The sequence below is a fragment of the Ammospiza caudacuta genome, chromosome 4 (assembly GCF_027887145.1).
Source record: "Ammospiza caudacuta isolate bAmmCau1 chromosome 4, bAmmCau1.pri, whole genome shotgun sequence".
Classification (NCBI taxonomy): domain Eukaryota; kingdom Metazoa; phylum Chordata; class Aves; order Passeriformes; family Passerellidae; genus Ammospiza; species Ammospiza caudacuta.
In genome coordinates, this window is record NC_080596.1 from 22977976 (window position 1) to 22999544 (window position 21569).

Sequence of the window (21569 nt, forward strand, 5' to 3'; positions counted from 1 at the left end):
TTTGCTTATCTTAGTCCTTCCATTCCTTTTAAGGGGATTTGTATACACTTAACAATTTGCATTCCCTGGCTTTTAAAATATAAGCTAATTTTTAAAGGTTTACCAATTAATTATATGGTTAAGCGAGACCCTATCAACTAGAAAATTATATTTCTTACTGCAAAAATGTGAACCTACAATGGATTAATGCAATTCTGGAAATTAATGCGAGATGAACAACACTGTGAAAAGGTTATTTTGGAAATCATATTCCAGTGTATACTCTTTTCATGCATTTGGCAATTTATTTTTTTTACGCGTATTCCTGAGTTGTCATCTCCTGCTTCAAAGTTTACTAAATTTGATTACAAAAATCATAGATCAGACCCTAATTTTTTCCTGGCTGAAAAAATGATATGATTAAAAAATATGTATAATATGATATGATTAAATGTGGTATATGCTGTTTACAAGCTGCCTAAAGCACAATTAAAACATAACACAAAACCAAGCGAGCAATTGTCCATTTTTTGAAAGTTTAAGTTGCCTGTATCACTTTCATTCCAAACTCAGACAGAAGCAGACTTAACTTAGAACACTTTTTCTTAAGGAGTGCAAGTCAAATCCTTAATGCTAATGTAGGAGGGTTTTTTGTATTTAATTTGACTTACATTTTGTTATCGCTTGGCTCACTGCCTCAGGAGCCTGAGCCAAAGCTGTTATACTGTAATATCCATGAGGCTCAGTTTTCTCTTTCACCTGCAATACTGTACTCTCAGTGTAATGCTAATGTGACTCCTGCAGTATAACAAAGAACCCATAATGACAGCAGCAGAGGGGCCTGAATGTCATTTACACCTATTTGCTACATCCAAGGTCAGCAAGACTGCACCTGCAAAACACTCATACTGCACCCAGACTGGATACAGGAAAACTGTCTACTGAGATGAGGTTATTTTGAATAACAGATGTTTTTTTCTCTTAAACTCCTGAAGGTCTTTGTGCAGAAGTTCATAATGAGTTATTCAAGGTAAGCATGTGCATTTCTGAAGAAACAATGAAGGAGACTGCTTTTGAAACAATGCTAAAGAATCAGAAAAAAAGGTTCTGAGGATGCACTTAGCATATTTATAAATACATTTCTAGACACATTGTTTCCCCATAGCAAATTTCATACTCTGCCTGTTGACAGAGGATTAAACCAACCTATTACTTTGGAACTGCTGTAGCAGAAGCAGGAAGACTGATCACTGCCTTCATTGCAAGTTCTTAGAGTTGTGAAAGGAATGAAAAGCAAAGCATGGTCTTCTGATGCAGAGCTTTTATTATACTATGCTGAAAGAGATAATAAATAAGTTTTAAAAAATCAATACATTACATTCCTTTTTATTTCATTCTCTGTACCAGTCCAGAAGGACAGTCCTCACCAACAGAAAGAGCAAAGACGCAATCAGCTTCAAACACAACAGTTTTTGGTGCAGCTGAACAATAAAAGAATGAATCCCCACAGCAAAATGCAGGGCAGGGGTGGGTGTTTGTACCTCTTGTTGCAGTAATGGGATCTGTGCATGAGGTGAAGCTTGTCTAAGCCAAGGGATGTGCACCACAGCTGTGCAGATGTCACAGAGAGGAGCCCCAGGTCCCCATGCTGCTGGGGCAGCAGCCAGGCACCATCTCCAGAGCTCCTGCTGGAGCTTCCCATATTGCTGCAGCTCTCCCCCACCTCACTGATCACAGATGTCACCTCCTCCTCCTCCTCCTCTGTCACTGCCCAGGGGTTAAACTGGTGCCTTGGGCAGCCCTTGGTGCCTCGTTGGGAACAGACCATGCAGCTCCCATGTGCACAGCTGTGTCCATCACTGTTTGCTGGACCCACATCTACCTCAACTCACAAATGGTTGGAAATGAGGAGAACTTTTGGATTTTTGTACCGTTTTTGGCTGGGAAAGAGTTAATTCTTTTCAGCCAGTATGGGGCTGTGTTTCAGACTCGTGCTGAAAACAGCAGTGACTATACAGAGGTGATTTTGGTATTGCCGAGCAGGGCTCAAAACAGCAAAAAGTCAAGGCCTTTTCTGCCTCTTGCACCACCCTGCCACATCCAGGACAGCTGACCCCAACAGATCAAAGGGACATTCCTGACCATTCCTGCAGTCATACTCAGCATATAAAGTTGGGAGGAGAGGGAAGAGTGGGGGGATGTTGGGAGTTATGGTGTTTGTCTTCCAAGTCACTGTTACCTGTGATGGAGCCCAGCTTTCCTGGGGATGGCTGAACACCTGCCTGTCCTTGGGAAGTGGTAAATGAATTCCTTGTTTTGCTTTGCTTGTGTGTGTGGCTTTTGCTTTCCCTGTTAAACTGTCTTTATCTCAATCCACAAGTTTTCTCACATTTACTCTTGCTGTGCTCTCCCCTGCTCCACCAAGGGGAGCAAGGGAGCTCCTGTGTGTGGCTTATTTGCCAGTCTAATGTTAAACCATGGCAGAGTCATAGGGGAATTTGGTATCTCCAAGGATACAAAGACTGAAAGGGGATCAGTTGGCATCTCCCTGTCTGCTGGAGCCCCAGAAGAAAGGCTGGGGAGTCTAGACTAAGACTTCAAAATTTAGATCTAGCCTGAGGTAGTAACTACAGCTAAGAAATAATTTATAGTCAGAAAAGTTACGAGAGGAAGGTTTGACTAATCATATACACTGCTTCTGAAAGGAGAGGTCCCACAGCAGGGGATGAGGACTTTCACCTGGAGCTTGTCTGAGCAGAGCTGACAGCGGTATCTGGGTGCCAGCATTACCACCATCTAGTGACTCCCCAAAACACTGCACCCCTGCCTGCCTCCAGCCTCTGCTCTCCCACGGCCATGGTGGGGCCAAATTACCATGGCTTCAGGAGCTCCGTGCCTGCCTGGGAGAGCAAATCCCTTTGAAATTAGAAGCGAGGTGGGTTTTAGACAGTGCTCTGCTAATATTTCAGTGCACTACATTTTGACTTTCAATAGGAGCATTTAATGTCGACTTCAGAGCAAATATTCATATATTCAAGCCTTAAGGTGGTTTCAGAGTACAAGCAACACTAAATGGTAACAGATATTTCCTGAATCTTTCCATTTCTCTGTGGACTGCACCAGAAAAATTCAGACAGAGGGAAATCTTATCTAACCTGAAGATAAAGATTCATGAAAGGTAATCTGAAGTACATAGATTACAATAAGGTACTAATTTAAATTTGTAAAATATTCGTCTACTCCCAGGCCAAAGAAAATTCCCAATAGGCAGTTTAATGTTGGTATTTTCAGATAATATATAAAGACTGGAAAGATATGAATTCATTTGTATACAATTAAGTAGAGTATATTTTGGGACTACTTTCATATTTTACATATAATAAAAACAACTACATGGATTTCAGTGATCATGGACTAACCAGTCTTTCACATATATCATTCAATTCGGTATCCATCACTGCCTTGTTTGGAACTAGCACAGATTTGAGGAAGAATTCCTATCTGGAAATACAATGTTCAGAGAATTTTTTTTGATTAACACTCCGATAAAATATTTAGAAAAGAACATCACTGATGATGTGGCTTAAATGAAACCCTTAGTTATACTGCATTTATCACCTCCCTCAGGTGGCCTCTCTGTACGATTATGCCTGGCCACAGTCAGTTTCAGGTGCCAGCAGCTGGCATATCTGTCCCTGAATCTGAGTTTTTCTTCTTTGCATTGCTCTATTTCCATAGTCATAAGATTATTATCTGGAGAGTGGACATTGCCTTGCCAAATTGAATAAGGTTTTTGACAAACACAGGCATAACTTTGCTGATGGAAGTGCAGCTTAAATGTCCTCTTTGCTGCACATCATGTTTTCCTGAAAATTTGGGATTTGTTTCTATCAATAACTGACTGTTCTCTTGGTCCTATTATTCCCAAGACTTTATGTAAACAAGTTCACTATTTATCCATGTTTTTGCCATAAAATAAGCTTATATTTGTGGTTTCCGGTTTCACTTACATCAAGGTACAATCCTGCTGCTGGATTTTGGTTTATTGATGCCAATGAGCTCTGTAGTGAATGGCTCAGCCTGCGCTTGTGAACATTCCAATAGCTTTAAAGAGCTTAGCCTGGTTAAATTATCCTAATGAAAAATGATGGCTCTGTGGTCCTGGGGGGAGATGGGGATGCTGAGCACACCTTCCCTCATTGGAGGAAAGCTACCAGGAGTCTTTGGAAAGAAAGCTGAGTGTCTGAGACACAGTGTCCTCTGGAAAGTGCCCTGCAGACAGGAAATTTATAGACTCAGGACAGACAAGCAATAAGATTTAAAAGCGTGTAATACACAGAACAATAAACTAGAGCTGTATTTACATCCATAATCTGAAATATTTAGCACAGCCTAAATTACATATATAAATGTATATACAATCAGGTGCAGTCATTTAAACACATTCTTGATTAAGGACTTAGATGCAGTTACAGCTCTCCCATGAATGCCTTTTCCTGGTTTTGGCATGGACCTTTTGTATGTTTTTACTCTCAAAGAGTCTTGCTGGCCTATCTGCCTTAGTGCAGAAGGGATATTTCATTGGTGCTCATAGTGGAGGATTCACTTTAATCTTGTATTCCCCAGGAAACTGCTGGGCTTTATGAAATGAACCTCTGTATCCTTCCATTACATCTTCTGGCTTAATGCTGGTAGCAATGGAAGTCAGATAGTTCCCAGTCTTAATATCTACACGATCAATTTAAGATTCAGGCATGGTTTGAAAGCAGGCAGTAGGGGGGCATTGTATCTGCAATTTAGAATTGTAAATATTTTATCTGCTTTAATGCATACACACATCTTGTAGATTCAAGACTAATCTGCAAAATGGGGCTGGTTTTTAGGCAATGACTGTGGTAAGCTTGAATAGTTTTACCTGTTCAAATATCTTCATGGATATAAAAACACTATGTGCACTAAATATCAACTAATATTTATCCTGGTGCCATTTCTCTATGCTGCTAACCTTTGTGACTATGATGTGCTGCTTCATATTTCTGTTATTCCTGCTTCATGCAGCACCGTGTGTCCACTGCACCATTCCTTCTGTTCCGTGACCCTGAGTTCTCCATGTTGGACATTCATCTGTGTTTTGTATTTCCACATACCTCCCCCTCCTCTTTGTTTTCAGATTCATTTGCTGCTCGCTTTTGGAATAGATTTTTCTCTTAGTCTACATAAACACTCTGAAAAGCATTGTCTTCTGTTTAGACTTGGATTTTCAGTGGAATTCTGCATGTTTTAACAGTGGCACATTTAAATCTGTTGCATTTGAACCTTGATTTACTTTCAATGCAATGTAGTTCATAATTGACTCATAAACTTCCAAGGGACTTGTCTTCTGTGAACAATATTTCATATACACCAATAAAAGCACACACCTGACCTTGAAACTTTAATTATCTCCCAAAATATTTTGTAGAGGCACTCAAATGTTACAGTCTTACAGACTCCTTTGTTTTTGAGCACTGGGATCACTTTTGGGATGACAAGATAGAGTCAGAGAATGGTTTGGGATGGAAGGAATCCTAGAGATCATTTCATTCCAAACCCAACGCCATGGGCTGTACTAAGCCAATTAATAACACACCATCATTAAGAGGCCTGTTATGGTGTGTCACCGGCTACTTTTCCTCTTCAGCTAATATACACATGTAAATGTCTTTCCATACTTCAAAACAGATTAACAAGTACCATTTGCTCTTTTCACTTTTGAATCCAGAAGTCTCTTAGAGCATCACTCTTCAAACCTCCAGAACCTCTCCTTTCCAGAGGGAAGTGCTGTATTCTCAGAGTCCTTCATTTTCAGACCCATCTCTCCTGTGGAAGGTGGCTCCCTGGTGGTACTTCCAGCATCCTACACAGGTGTGGTCTCTGTCAGGGCCTCTTTTGTCTGCACAGGAGTGCTTGTCCTAAATACCCACCCCAAGAAATCAAGGAAGAGGGGTAGAACTGCTCAGAACCAGAGTTTTCTGATGGTATCTCATTTAGCTTCCTGGTCAACATGGGCAGCTCATGTAACCTAGAAGAAATACATACAGCTAAGAGAAGGAATTTTGTAATGAAGATCTTGATGGGCAAGAAGGAGGGAGCGGAGCAAGATAGGTGGGAAAATATTCTATGAAATCACCACAGAGGCACAGACAACCACAGACAGTAAATCACATTTTTCCTTAAAAGAGAATAAAACAGTGAGCACAGCTAGTTGTGGTTGTGGTGGCAGCAGCAAATCATTCTGGCTAGAATACAACAGCTTTTGGTCTCCTTCAATAATGAATCAAAACTGTATGAGCACTAAACATTTAAATTAATGATTGTGGAATCTCCATATGCAAAAAAGAATGACAACACATCTTAATGTCCTCATCCCTACCTCAGAGGCATCCAGTTGTGATTTGAAATTGAGGTGAGAGAGCCTTTGAGCACATTCTCTTTGTCAGCTTCCAAGTGCAGGTAGGTGTTTATTGTTATTCTTTGCACCTTCTTGGAAGTAATAAAATGCAGGCTCAAAATTCAGCACAATGTTGCGTCTCCTAAAACCCACAAGGAGAAGAAACCTCTGAATGTTTCATTACCTTTTTTTTTATTTTATATTTTATAAGATGCTGCAAGGTATGAAAAAGAAATCATAAGTAAAGGTTTAAAATGGGAGAGGAAAGTGCATCATATCTCAAATAAAAAATAAGAAAAAAATATAGTGCCATTCATTACTGGAAAGAAAAAAAATCAAAAACCCATTTAAATAATTAGTTGGGAAAATACAAATAGCAACTAGATATTTAAGAGATAAAGACAACAATGACATCATATTTACTGTGCAGAAATTTGAGGGAAAGAGTTGGAACTGATAGCTGGATAGAGCAAAAAGTGGTCTTGTTTAAGGACAGCTTTGAGATATGAGAGATATCCCTTGCCACATTCCAAGGGGCTTTTTTGCACCTTCTCTTGGCTGCATATCTAATCTCTTCACAGTTCTCTGTGAACATACATTCATTTATAAGGAGCAAGAGTAAAGAAAAATAAGTATCTTCTCCTTCTCAGAAAACACACAAAGATTGATGAGCCCAGTAATTCCTTGACTTAATCTGTCTTTCCTGAATTTCTGCATAGTTTTACTTCATCTGCCTGCCCTTGACGTGGAACAGAGACCCCGGAGGCCAGCAGGAGCAGCCCTTGCGGCACTGCAGAGCTGCTGACATGCACACTACAGCAGCTGCGCAGGCAGCCAGCCCCTCTCCCTGCAGGGACTGAGTTTTGGGCCATGACTGCAGCGGGTGGAAGGAGCAACTCCTCTGTCTGTGCCAGGCCCGCAGCAGAAAGGGGCCCAAGGTGCTGCTCCCAGCACTGGGGACACCAAAATGGGACCACCGCTACTGAAGCTGTTAAGTGCCAGTGACACAGTAATGCCTCTGTCAAAAAAATCAACATCCAAATGTGCTTTTCCAAGCTTAATAATCTGAGCTATTTCTCTGCACTGAGTCTCATGCACCAAGGCACAGAGAAAGATGTCCTGTGCAGCCACACAATACCTTTCCCGGCCTCAGGCTCAGCCTGGTTTGCTCATCTCGGTACAGCTGTCTCCAGGCCAGCAGAAAATGCACTGAAAAGGGGCTTTTCACAGTGGGAATGTCTCACATCTAGCTGTCTTTAATCTAAATCCATTTTTTAAAATGTGTATTTTCTTAGCACTGTGGCAGACTTGGAAATCACCAGAAGAAGGAATGTTCCACTGGGGCTTTCTCACCTCTGACCCCATTGAATGGAGCTGCTCCACTTACACTTTTGAGAGTGGGACAACTTCTCAAAAGTGCTTAAGGAGGCAGAAATGTTGCCAGGAGTAAAGAAGCAGGAATCTGTGGTGTGTTGGCTGGTCTCTTGTCAGTAAAGGGGAAACAAGTGCCGGTGTGAGGAGCAGCCATGGCACTGCCAGGGGGCTGGAACAGATTCACACCCCAGCTTCTCCTTGGAATCTGCTGGTGGTCTCAGGGAGCACAAGTCCCCTATGAAAACTTGACTTTCCTGCTAAGAAACACAGCTTTGAAGGCATTGTTGGTGATAGTATGTTTGTGTTCTTTCTATCCCAAGCATTGCAGGCTGAGCAAGCAGGAACACAGCTCCGAGTGGGAGGCTGCAATGAAGAGAAGGGGAGGGGGCTATATCTTCTTCTGCTCTGCACTAAATCCATTTTTGTGCTAACATGAATATCGTGATTAATAATAATAGCAGCTTATGACTGTTTTGAAAAATTGCATTTGTAGAAAATTAATGTTTCCAAGTTGCTCAAAGGAATGAAGATTTAAGAGGAGGAAAAATAACCAGAGAACTGAATTTGAAACTATTTACAACTGTAATGCTGCCAATAATTAGGATGACTTGAATATTTCAGTATTCTGTCCTTGTAGTGCTTTACCCCCCTCTTCTGCTCTGCTAGGAAGAGTAGCATTTTCTATCTTTGGCTAGGAAAATTTAGAAATTTATATATGATGAATATGACATACTCATTATAGGGTGCCAATTGAAAAGGAACCAAATATGAAAATCTGTTGTGCGTATCAGTATAACCACACCAAATCTCTTATTAATACCACTGTGATGAAGTCTTTCTTGAGCTTTTCTTTGACTAGTTTTATGCAATTTGAGAATTACAAAACTGCAGACAGAAAAGATAAGGACACAGCAATGCTTTTGCAAAATGAGCTATTACAAGAGAAGTCTTTTCTCCTTTTCAATCAATAACTTTAAACAGGGGAATGATCAGTACTCTGGAGCAACCAGATCCTGCCTGACAAATGATGTCTTAATGTTTGATCAAGTTCAAGGCATTAACAGTATCATGCAGCATAATTTCTGCTTTCTTGAAAAACAATGGAGCTCATTTAGAAATTGGAATTCCCTGGAGAATGCCACAGGAGTGCAGACTATTAATTACCCTGTTCTATTGTTATCTTTTGTTCAGAACAATTGTGCTCCTGAGGTCCTGTGGAATCTCTCTCCCCTGCAAGGTGTCGGGTTTTGATTAAGCATCATTTCATACAGTTCATTAACAATGTATCTTAAAATGAGCTTTTGATTGAACATTTTTATTGGGCATTTAATATAATTTATGGTTTCTGTTGAAATTTCACATACAACATTTGCCAAGCTAGTTATTATATATTTTTCATTAAACAAAGGTGTTTTACCTTTTCTGAAAGGTTCTATTTTTTTTTGAGCAGAAGTACCAATTATATAAAAATTTATTATGAATGCAGTATATCATGAAAATAGCCCTCCTGGCCATATTTTATTCCAGTGGAGCTACAGCACATAGGTGTACAAGCAGTCCATTTGCAAGCATTGTCATTTTGGACTGCCTGTCTCAAAGCCAACATTTAAGCTTAGTTTTCCTATCTAGAATAGTAGCAATTCAGTAGATCTGTCTGCTTTTACAAAAAAAAAAGCAGAACACCTGAAGTGAACGAATTCTTCTCATTAAGCTTCATCCAGTAACTCAAAGACATTTTAGCAAATGTAAAAGAGCAGCATAAAAGAGGATGTTTTATCACTTATCAGCTATAAAAAGGTTGCAAATACTCTTAGGAGTAGTAGCCAGCAGTTGGGCTGAACACCGAAATGTAAATATGGGGTAAATTACATTTTTAAAGTTTCACCAGTAAGTTCAGGCTTTGGTCTCCAGCAGTCTGGGGGACACTGAAATCTGAGGAGTCAGGACTGTGATTGCTTAGACAAAATAACTCTGTCTTTGTAGAACAGCCCCATCAGGAACAAACTACACAGTGAGTAGGTTTTAGCTCAGCCAGACAGATGCATATTTATACCTTTTTAGGATGCTGATGGAAGAATTTGGGCCTTTTTTTTTTTAATCCTGGGAATCTATTTTCATTGTCAGTTTGCAAGATTAAATAAAAAAAAAATCTTATATCACTGAAATGGCAGGTTGGGGAGGGAGTGTGCACAAACATTACAGTTAGAAACAAACCATTAGCTGGAAATTGTGTCCAGGGAAATTACTGGAATTATTTACATGTGCATGTGAATACAGAGGGAAGCGCTCCAACGCTGACTGCCTGTTACCTTAGTGTACGAGTCTGTTGGGAGGAAATAAGTTGTTTATACCCAAATACTCAAAGAAAAAGCCAGCAGAAACTTTTTCTGAGATTTGAGACTGTTCAGACAAAATCTTCCATATTTTTGTCTTTTACCCAGACTCATAGATTTGAAGTTTTCAGTGGGATGGAAATATTAGAATACTCAGTCCTCCATTTCCTTGACCTACTAAGAATCAGAAAGAACCAGGATTTTTCAGGAAGTCCTGATATAAATATTTCAAATTTAATTGGAAGTTTACATCTTTTGGGATTTGGATGCAAGTCCAAACCAAACCAGAAAACCTTTTAAGTTATGGGGCCCAGCCATAGCAGTCAAATTCAGACTGGTGTTCCTGACAGAAGTGAGGGAGGATTTGGACCCAAAGTGTCCTCTTGGGCATGTCTCAACAGAGGGGCCAGCTGTAATATTTGGAGCTGGACCCTTGATTTATTTCAAATGGACACTGTATTTCCCATGCTCATTTTAGGGCAGGATCCCATGTCTGATGCTGTGGATGCTTCCCATCAGAAATGACCATAATTAAGAGCTGGTAATTTCTAGAGCAGCCTCAGTTTTCCATTTGGTCTGTGCTTAGAGCAATAGCTGCTGCTCACTCTGGGACTGCTCACGTAGTCTTGCTCTTGAACCTGGTGACCCACGCTGTGCTCTTCAATCAACCTGGCTAAATTTCAGAGAGTTCTTCAGAAAAATGACCTTTTCTCACTGGCTGGCAGCATTATGCTATCTTTGAGTCAACTTCTTTTCCCAGAACTTCAGGCCTAAAAGGGTCACTGTGATACTGAAACATATTTTTTTCCTTTTCCACTGGTAATACCCTTAATACTACTGTAATTGACAGAAATGTGGAAATGTGTACGCTTATTCTAGGTTTTTAGTGCTGTGTACTTGATAGCACTTTACATTTCAATTTTCCTCTAATTAATAGTGCAGTCAGCATTCCCTGTTCATTTCAGATGATTCACTGCATAAAAGAAAAAGAGATGAAATCACTTAAAAATAGGAAAACATAACTCCTGGAAAAGTACTATATTTCAAACTGACAGTGCTCTTCCTTCCCCAGCCTTCCATTATTAGATACAATAGATACATATATATTGTGGAACTTTTCTTTGCCTGCTTTTCTGTCTGTGGTCTATCATAAATTCAACCCTGTTTTCTCCTCCACTCACAGCTTTGCTTGCAGTGGTCTATTTGTCACTTCACCCATAAACACTTGTGCCTTGCTTCCAGGGGCTGGGAATTATTTACTTCAAATGCATATTTTTCCTGAGTGGTTACTTTGCCTGTGAGTCAACCACTGCCTAAATCTCATTTAAATAAGCTTATTTATTATATGTCTCATGGAGATGCCAAGATAAGAACATTCCATGGCTGATCAGTGGCATCATCATCTTTTGTAACCTTTGCCTCTCCTAACCCTGCCTTCTTCCAGTGATGCTTTGCCCTCCTGTGATCCTTCAGGACAGGAACAATGTCTTCACATGTGTTCTTTAAAGTGATGAGCACACTTTTCACCAGAAGAAAAACAATAAGTTAGAGTCGATCAGTGCTTGCCCCCTTAATTACTGACTATGTCAGCAAATTTCTGTGTTTAAAAAATGGCTGTGTCTTGCAAAGAAATAAATTCAACTGGCAGGTTCCCCTGACTAGAAATCTCATTACTGACCAACACCCTCTTCTGTCATTTGAGTGTGCCCATGTGAGTGTAAAGCTTTGAAAAGTCCAAGGTAACTCAAAAAGCAAAACAGGTCAAGGGAACACTTCAACAGCAGATCACAGGGCTTGAAGAATGCAAGGCTAAAGGCAAAGTAAGTGCTGGCTTTTTTCTTTAAAACAAACAACATAAATGAAACTGGTTAAACAGGAAAAAAACCACATTTGATATGTCTTGTTTCAGCAAGGGAAAATTGAAGCACAGAAATTAGAGGCTGGTCTAAGGTGATGCTGAGGTCTTCTTGTGTGCCCTTGGCTGGCAGAAGCTCTCTGTCACACTCACGGGGCATCATAACCTCTGAAGCTGCCCTTGCACCCCTGTCCCACTGCCAGCCTGGGGAGGGACAGCTTTCTAGAGCTCCAGATGTGCTTGCCAAGCACAGCTGGTGTTCCCTGCGGGCTGGGGGATGTGGGCAGCCCCTCAGGCACTGCAGCTGCTGGGGAAGGAGCAGGTCCTGGGCATCAGCATTGCCCTGAGCTGCGCATGCAGTGAAGCAGCAACTTCTGCTTGGCTCTCCTCCTCCTACTCCTCCTCCTCACACAGCCCTTTCACTCAGTCTTGGGGTGCTTTTTCAAGCCTTGCAGTTTTATTCCAAGGCACAGAGTGGCCACTCCTGTCTGGAGCACCGCAGAGGCTGAGGCAGAGCGTGATACCCCTCTGGGATAGCTGGAAATCAGGAAGAAGAGAGGGTGGCTTTCAGCTCATCCAGCCTTGCAGAGTGAAGGAGAACTGAAGTTTCAGATTCTCCTCTTCATAAAATTTCTTCAGTCTGAATTGGCTCCCTGGAAGTATTGATGTGTTCACCCTCACCTGCAGCAGTACCCGTGCTCCTTCAGCCCCTGTGCGCACAGGTGTGGAGGTCCTTCTGCACCTCTCAGAATGCATCAGTGAAGGTGCAGCACAGGGCAAGAATGAATAAAGACCAGATGTGTTGGAGCCTTCCTCTGCACCACCCGTCTCCTCCTTTCCTCTCCCTCTCCAGCTGAGCTGTCAGGAAAGCAAGTGTGGCTGTATTCTCCTCTTGACCACCCCCCTCTTCAGCCTCTGCTTTCCAGGACATGAAAGAAGGGCTTTGCAAAACTGCTTGGCATAAAGAGATGAAGAGGCAGTAATAATCAGTCAAACACTTTGTGTATATTAATATATATTAGCTTTCATGCTTGCCTAACTGGTGTGTGTAGTACGTGCTTTTGTCATGCCTGTAAGGCAAAGAACAAAGGGATGGGGCTGATAGAATTTTTCTGTGTTCTTCCCAGGATAAAGTTTGTTTTTCCCTGTTTGACCTTCAACTCCCTGAAGTCCCGAGTTTAAGCGCTTTGATTTACTTCCATAATAAAGTGATCGATTAATGTTAAAGGCAGGCTTTATGAGGCCTGTCCTCAAATGGTCCTGGAGCCTGCCATAGCCAGGATGTTATACTGCCATGCTCTGGGAAAGGTCACATGAAGGGAATCAAAGACAAGATAAATGATGGTTTACACATCAGAAACGCTCTCTGTAGCGCAGACAGGGAATGTGGAACATAATGTCTCTCTGGGCTCCGTGCAGATGGTATATAGTAAATATAGTCTGAACTGCCTCCCCAGGATTTATTATTGTTCCGTTGTCGTTGTTTTGGGGCTGTGCTTTTAGACAAAGCTGTGCTCTCTAAGTGTGTAACACATGGGCAGACCTGGCTAAAACTGAGCAAATGCAGAGGTCTGATCAACTGATCTCAACATGCTGATTCTGAGGAGCTGGCATCCAGAAGCTAAGGACTTGATTTCTTATGATTTCCTGTGCTTGGCTAAAATTCGTAGTTCATTTCTTTTTTCCTAGCTAGAATTCACTCCAGGCATTTTTCCTTAAAAGGGACAGGTAAAATGAGAAAGCAAAAGAAAGATCAATCCAAAATTCAAGCCCCTGGATGTCCTAAAGGAGAATTTATATGGAATCATATGGAACAGCAAACTGTTCTGTTTTCCCTTAATATTTTTATGAGAAATTGTTTATTCTTGTTCCATTGGTACCTCTACTGGACTAATTCCCTTTGACAGGCAGAGATACTTCTTATTTGAGGAATACAAAGGGCAAAACTTAGTTGAAGAACAGATATAAAGAGGATCCTGTGCTTTATCTGTGGTCTTAAACATGAATAAGACTGGTCAGGTAGTTGTATAAAAATCCAGCTTCTGAGGGAAAGCACATTTTTTAGACCAAATCTCAGGCCACACATGCAACAACTCTCTGACTGAGAAGCATTGTCAGGTGTTGGATGATATTTCAGAACTGCCCTGTGTCTGTTCTCTTAGTTTGTAGAAACAAAATAATGAATTTAATGCCAGTTTACAATTCCTATTGAAATCAGTGAAAGTTATGGAAATTTCTTGCCCAGTTTCAAGCCCGTGGGTGACAGATATTACCCGTCAAATCAGGCCATGCACATAACTCGGGACTGAGTGGTGTTATGAAAATTGCACTTCAAGGACACAATCACTGCTTCTGGTGCTCAAGGATGGGACACTGAGGCACCAAGATGCTACAGGGGACATGCCCTCAGTGCCCTAAAAGCACACAGTGCCAAGGCAGACAGGGGACCGCCTTGGGAAAGTAGTTCCCCCAATGACCACTTTAGGCTGCTGTGATTATGCAAGGCTGTAATAAAACTTGCCATGGTAGAAGGAAACCAGTTGAGTAAGAAGCTTATTATGAAGGGCTTATAACTAGTAAGACTTTTCACGTGATTCAGTAATGTGGAAAGATCAGGACTGGCCAAAGCATTTGTATTTCCAGTTGTGTGGTATCCTTAGGAGGGGAGAAATGAAAGGGAGATAGCTAAAGGGGAAGGGCTCATCTCAAAATACATGGAGTGAAACAATCTATGCAAAAGCACAGATCGAGGCAGCCTGCTCTGAAAAATATTTGGCAAAAGGAATATAATGGGTTTTTCAGATTTCTAATGTTTTCTTTTTTTTTTTTTATTATTTAGAGGACAATCAGAGTTTAAAGTAAAAAATCAGCTCCCTTAACAACATTGTAATCACTTATAAATAGGAAAATTATTATTAAAATAAAGAACTGCGGAAGGAACTGATGAAAAACATCCCATGACTTAATAAATCCATCTTCAGCCAGTACAGGGCTAGTGCATACATTCTACAAGTGCTTCCATGCAGTCAAGCTTTAAAGCTGACTTTAAATTTCCTTCTAAAATCTAGGGTTTCCCTCTGCTGCCATCCCAACCTTTCTGAGTTTCAACAGCTTAATACTCTGCTTGGCCCACGGGGAGAGAGGAGCGTACTGAGGATGCAGCTACAAAGCACATTTCTCCCTGCATTCCGTGTAACCTGACTAGACACTCCAGTTGGCAGACACCAGATGGTTGATTGGAGTCTCTAGTCAGTCTCTGCGATTGCCGAAGCCTTAAGGACAAAACAGCGCTGGGGAGATGGGTTTGATGTGATCATGAATCACTTCTGGGGGACCAGGCTGATAACTTAAGATAGGAGTCATGCAGGTCACCTTCTCCAAGCTCCTTCTGGTACCGAGTGCAAGCAGAGACAGGGGAAGATTGATACTGGAGGGGGAATGATGATGGATGTTGTTGGCAGGGCAGTAAGGTGTGTTGGGGATTTACTGAATATCTTCCCACAGTGTTTTGAGAGCAAAGACAAGCAGAAGGGGATGGGCTTTTCAGAGTCAAAAAAGGCAAATCTTGTTGAGGTGAAAAAGAAGGAAAATGAATAGTTCTGCTTCGTCTAAATGATACTGCAAGTGCTTCTGACAAAGTATCAGATGGGTATTCAGGAATACAGAATGAGCAATATGAAAATGTCCCCATTAAAACTAGGTGGTTATTATTAAAAAATCTTAAGCAGCTATTCAGATTATAAAATGAATTTCCTGCAGCTGTACTCACATCACTTTTTCCACTTTTCAGAAATCCTTTCGTAACTGATTTATTTTTCTACACTCTAAAGTTTTCATGAAGAGGCGCAAGTGTCAGGCTTGCATGTTCTAGAGCCTTGTACATTTCTACTCAGAAGCATGCTATTTATGAGAGAAAATTACAAACAGAAGGAAAAGGTTTCTAAAACCCTCAGCTGGAACTTAAAGCAGATCTCCGGGGATATTATACAAACTGGAAAAGACTCTGCACCTTTTGTGTCCAGTACTTGCATCCGATTTTTTGGTCATTTGAACAAAAGGAAAATTACATTAATATTACAAACACTGCCAAGAAATCCATAGTAACAAATTTTGCTTAAAATGTCTCAGACTTGAAGACTTGTTTCTTAAATATAAAAAAATTGTTGGGGTTTTTTTAAGAAACTACTTGTTAGACCTAAAAATGCTGTTTTATTCAAGAGAATCCATTACAGAAACACCTTTATCAAATTAAATTTTCTAGAAGAGCTGAATAATATTTTCCAAAACATCTATGGTCCATTGGAAGAGCAGCAAGAAAGCAGATTGTACTGTGAGTTTAGAGGTTGGAACCCCTAAAACATGACCTTTACCATAAATAAAAGAGTAACATACAACCTTTCCATTACTACTTGGGACTTCTATATTTCTTCCATTACTATTGGGACTTCAATAGTTTCATCACCCCTTGTGAAAATACTGCACCATAAAAATATACTAGATAGAAGATAAAATAGAAGATAAAATATAAAATAAGAAAAATATAAGATAAAGTATATTCACACTCTACTGAAGTATTTTACATGCTTTTGAATAAGCTCTGGCCATCATGCCCAGTTTTCTAAATGCTGGGAAATGGTGTCTGGACTATCTGAAAGACTCACCTAAAACTCCTTGTTATTAACACCCCTAAAAAATTATCTTCAAGCCAAGCTGATTGTGAGTCAGGCACAGCCAGTTCTGCCTTCAGAATGTTGCCAGCCATGAGTTTTTATCTGAGACGTGTGTTGGAAAGGTCTCCCAAGAGAAGACTGGGTTGATGTTTTGCGGAACAACATCGTCACTTCCTGGAATTTAGTTGTTAAATGCAGCACCACTTACTTGCCATTCACAGAGTTTGACTGATTCTGTTCAAAAGGAAAGCTCCTCTCAATCCTTCCAACCCTTGTGATGCTTATTTGGGCTGTTGAGAGGATGCAATGAGAAGGGGAATATTCTGACAATGAGAAAATCTTCCTTAAGCCATGTGCAATTTATTGGTCTAGTTGACTCAAGTACAGCCATGACTCACTCTCCAAAAATTGCTTGAATTTGTTTACTTTCCCTCACACAGTGCTGAGTGGTTGGACCCATCCTTAAGTTTCAATCATCTCTTGTTTTACTTGCGCCAGTAGTAGTTTAGTGTCTGCAGAATAGAAAGGAGGAGGATTTCTTTAATTCCTTTTCTGTACCTTGCTGTCTTGGATTCTATCCATGTAGAGTTGAACATGTTTCATGTAAAGTGTGCAAATATGTGTCTTTTTGCAGCTACTCTTTGACATTTTCAAAGATAGTTCTCCCTCTCATATCTATCTTGACACTCAATCAAGCACAGAAGAACAAGGAGAAAAAGAGGATCAAGGAATGAAAAAAGGAAGACAAAAAGAGAATCCAAGAAAAAAGAAATGCAAAGAAAAATATTTAAAAGGATGAAGTAGGAAAATTTCTTGAGATAAATTCATAAACTATCATTTAGTTTAAAAAAAAATAAGAAAAACAGGTGATTTTCCCATCATCATCTACCTCTAGTTCTCTTCTTTCATTGCTGTCTCTCTGACATGCAGATTTTCCTGTTTTTTGGCCCGTGGGCTTCACTTGCCTTTACCACAACATGCATTAATCTGTGGAAGGAGCTCAACGTGCACATTCACTACACAAAACGTGGCTGAAACGAGCTGCAGGGTGACTATTCACATGAAGCATGAGAACCCTTCAGGAATTCTCTGCTGATCATTCCCTCCACTCCCCCATGGAGACTTTGCCATGGTTACTTGCGGCTTGCAGGTGTCACCAGGCTCCCTTGCTTTTCAGTCTCACTGAAGTCAGGGAGATCTGAATCCAAGAGCAGAAGTTGGCCTTTACGATTCACTTCCATGTAGCATATGTTACTATACTGTATACCAAGAAATGTAACTGAGAAGAGCCGTGGTATTTACAGTATGCTAAAATTTAACTGTTGCTGTAGCCTTCTGAAGCCTGTGGGCCACATTCCAAAGACTTTACCCATGTTTTACCTCACCTCATGAGAGGTAGGACTCCAACTGGTGAGGGACAAATGACCAATATGAATAAGGATTTGGGATCTGGCTCCATGCCCATTAGTCCAGCAGTGACTAATCCTCTCAATGAGTTGGGAAGAAGACGCAGCAGTGACTGGAGTGAGGGACACTGATCTAAGTTTTTTAAGACATTCAGCAAGTGGCAATGAGCTTTCTTTCTGAGACAGAGGGATGGGGCTGAAGGTGTTACGGTGGGTGTGGGAGTTGGGGCTGTGGCTCTAAAAAAGATACTGCCTATAAAATCAGTAACACACAGAACAGCCTACGGTACACTTGTTGAATTTTAAAGAACTGTAGTATGCTGTTGGGTCAAGTATCTCCATCATTCCTCCTTTTATGAGACCAGTGGTCCCAAAAGAGTGAGGTAATCTTCATCCTACAGAAGAGGTGTGAAAGTCTGCTCACCTCAAAGTGTGGGTGTGTGTTAATGTCTGTGTTTCCAGGTGAGTGACACTGCCCACACCACTGTGTCCATACATCCCTCTGCCTGCAGTGCTGTTTTGCAGCAGCAGGATTAGAGCAGATTGCTGGCATTATGGCAGCTAGGATACTGTTAGGAGTAACTTGGCAATGCTCATAGGTGTTCTGACGCTGGTTCTTTGCTCAAGGGCAAGGATAGCAGAGGGGATTCTGGATACAAACCAGTGAGAGAAATAATGTCAGAAGGTTCAGAAGATGAAAGTAATGGCAGTAAATAAGTCTGAAATTATTTTAGGTTTACATACTTTAAGTCCTCAGTGACTGAAAACACAGCCAAGAATTGCTTCAGCAATATTCCTTCATAAATCTGCATAATAATCTCTCAGAGGGGCTTTGGTGAAATTACAAGTATTCATTTACTAAATTGGGTTCAGTGTCTGTATCATACGCTGTATGAATATTCAGTGCCATGAATTCATCCAAAGTATATATCAAAGTTAGTGTGTCCACAAAGCCTCTCTCAAATGATAACCCAGCAGTAAGCATGGGCAGAAAGGGGTTTCCTTGAAATAAACAAAAACCAGCTTCCACTATAATCCAGTAAAGAAACATTTAGCAGCTATATTCCTGAGAATGGCAGAAATACATGCCTGTAAATTTTATGTGAAATTTCTGATCTTTATAGGTCTAAATTCTAAAACAAATGTCTTCATGCAGCAATTGTTTCATGAAAGGAAACATAAACAAAATGTAAAGGATTTATGAGAGGTTTATCAAATAATGCAATAAGAACTGCCAGCCAGATGGAAGAAAACTGTTTGATTGGGAGGCTAATAAAAATACTGAATATAAAATACAGTAACCTTCATACAAAGAAATGAGGTCTTAGAGGACAGAGAAAACTTTCCAGCAAATCAAAGACTGGACTGTGAGATGAAGCAAGTAGTACACCTGGATAGTTTTCCAGTGTTTTGTACATAATGAATTAAACACATGAAAAAAAAAAACATCCCTTTTTAAGAAAATCTGAGGTAGTCAGTGTCTGCAGCTGTGCAATAGACTGAATCGAGGTTATCAATTTTCTGAACAATTGTCCATGGTCATCATGTCCACTCTTGGTCTGGTCTTGCCAGACTAACCCGAGCCAGCAGTTCTTTTCCCCCAAGGCTGCTGGTTTGAACATAAGATGTTGCAGCAATTCCACAAAAAAAAAAAAAAGAAAGAAAAAAAAAAAAAGTAACTTACAATTTGTAGATTTCAGAAGCTGTCTGTGGCAAATTGAGAGAGACCCAAGAAGTCACTCATGCTACTTAGGAGAAGGTGGTGCACTTCAAAGGCAAATGTTCAGTGGGTGGTTTCTGTAGACCAAATGGCAGCAAGTGAAAAGCAGAGCAGAATGATAACTATGGGGAACTTCTCCAGAGGATGCTTTTGTGACTTATGTCAAATGGCATAGAAGTTGCAGCTTATTTCCACAGAAGGCATCACTATATGAGGTATAATTTTTGTCAGTGGTCGTTGCAGACAGAGTGACAGGATGAGGGGGGATTGTTTGTTTTTGTTCATTTCTCTGTTAATTCTTTTTCCTGCTTTTGTTAATTCTCTTACCTCACATGCGGGTTGGGGTTTTTTGGTCCTAATTTTTGTTTTACCCAGTACCTAAAGAGAGTTAATTCAATTTACAAGCCTCCAGCACTCTAGGAATTGTGCTTGTGTTCCTCTGACAGCCTGAGAAAGTTGGGGCTGTTCAGCCTGGAGAGGAGAAGGATCTGGAGAGATTTGAGAGCACATTCCAACACCTAAAGGAGGCTGCAAGAGAGCTGGAGAGGGCCCTTTTACAAGGGTATGGAGTGACCGGGACAGGGGGAAGGCTTCACACTGAAAGAGGACAGGTTTAGATCAGATATTAGGAAGAAATTATTTACTGTGAGGGTGGTGAGATATTGGAATATGTTGCTCAGGGAGGTCGTGAATGCCCCATCCCTGGATGCATTCAAGGTCAGGCTGGATGGGGCTTTGAGCAGCCTGGTCCAGTGAAAAGTGTGCCTGTCCATGGCTGGGGAGATGGAATGAGATGATCTTTAAGGTCTCTTCCAACCCAAGCCTTTCTATGGCTCTGTGATTCCTTGTAAGGTAAATGATGCGAGTTAGTCTGTGCCTCTTGACATTTCTACTGGTTATTCTTAGCTCTCATTCATGGTATGATCTGTTTCCTCCATTTGGTCCAATATTGAGGCCAAATGGAGAGGTGTTTAGAGGGATTTTGCACTTCATTATTTAATCTTTATATCACTTGTTCTGTGGGTGAATGAAGAATTTCAGATGTCGATCCTACACTGGTGGGAGTATTATTTCTGGCCATAAAATAATTTATGTAAAATCAAGGTATATACATAGTGTGTTCACTCCTGTATATTTTCTTATCTTCTTTTCTGCCAGCAAAATGGAGAAATACCACAACAAGGATTGAAAGATTCGAGCTGATAAAAAATTAGGAATTTGGTACAAACTAAAAAAGAAAAATGTACAGAATAGCACCAAGGTCATGTATGGTCATGAGCGAATTGGTGAAGTAAGGAAGGAAATTAATTTCTGAGAGGCTGAGGGAGAGTTTCAGGAATGAGTGGCAAGAGATCTGGATCAGCCTGAGGTTGTGATTTAGTACTCGTTAGTGGTGATAACAGGGCACAGAGCTTGGTGCGTTTGCTCTTCTGCTATTCCTAGGTGAAATGGCAAACTCTGAGCTTCAGCTCTGCTGCATAACACTGGATTTCATAACCTGGAGACTTTCTCAAACTCCTGCCAGATTAAACAAAAAAAAAAACAAAACAGAAAAAACACAAACCCCCTCCCTGCCAAAATAATAATAATAATAATAATAATAATAATAATAATAATAATAATAATAATAATAATAATAATAATAATAATAATTTTACATGCAATCAACAAGACAATGAGCTGACAAGCAGTCTGATTTTTTCCTAAGGAGAAAGGAAATAAGGACTGTACTTAAGAGCAGTTACTGCCTCCAAGGGAGAATGAAATTGAGCCACTTCCACCAAATTTTCAGCGATTAAGTA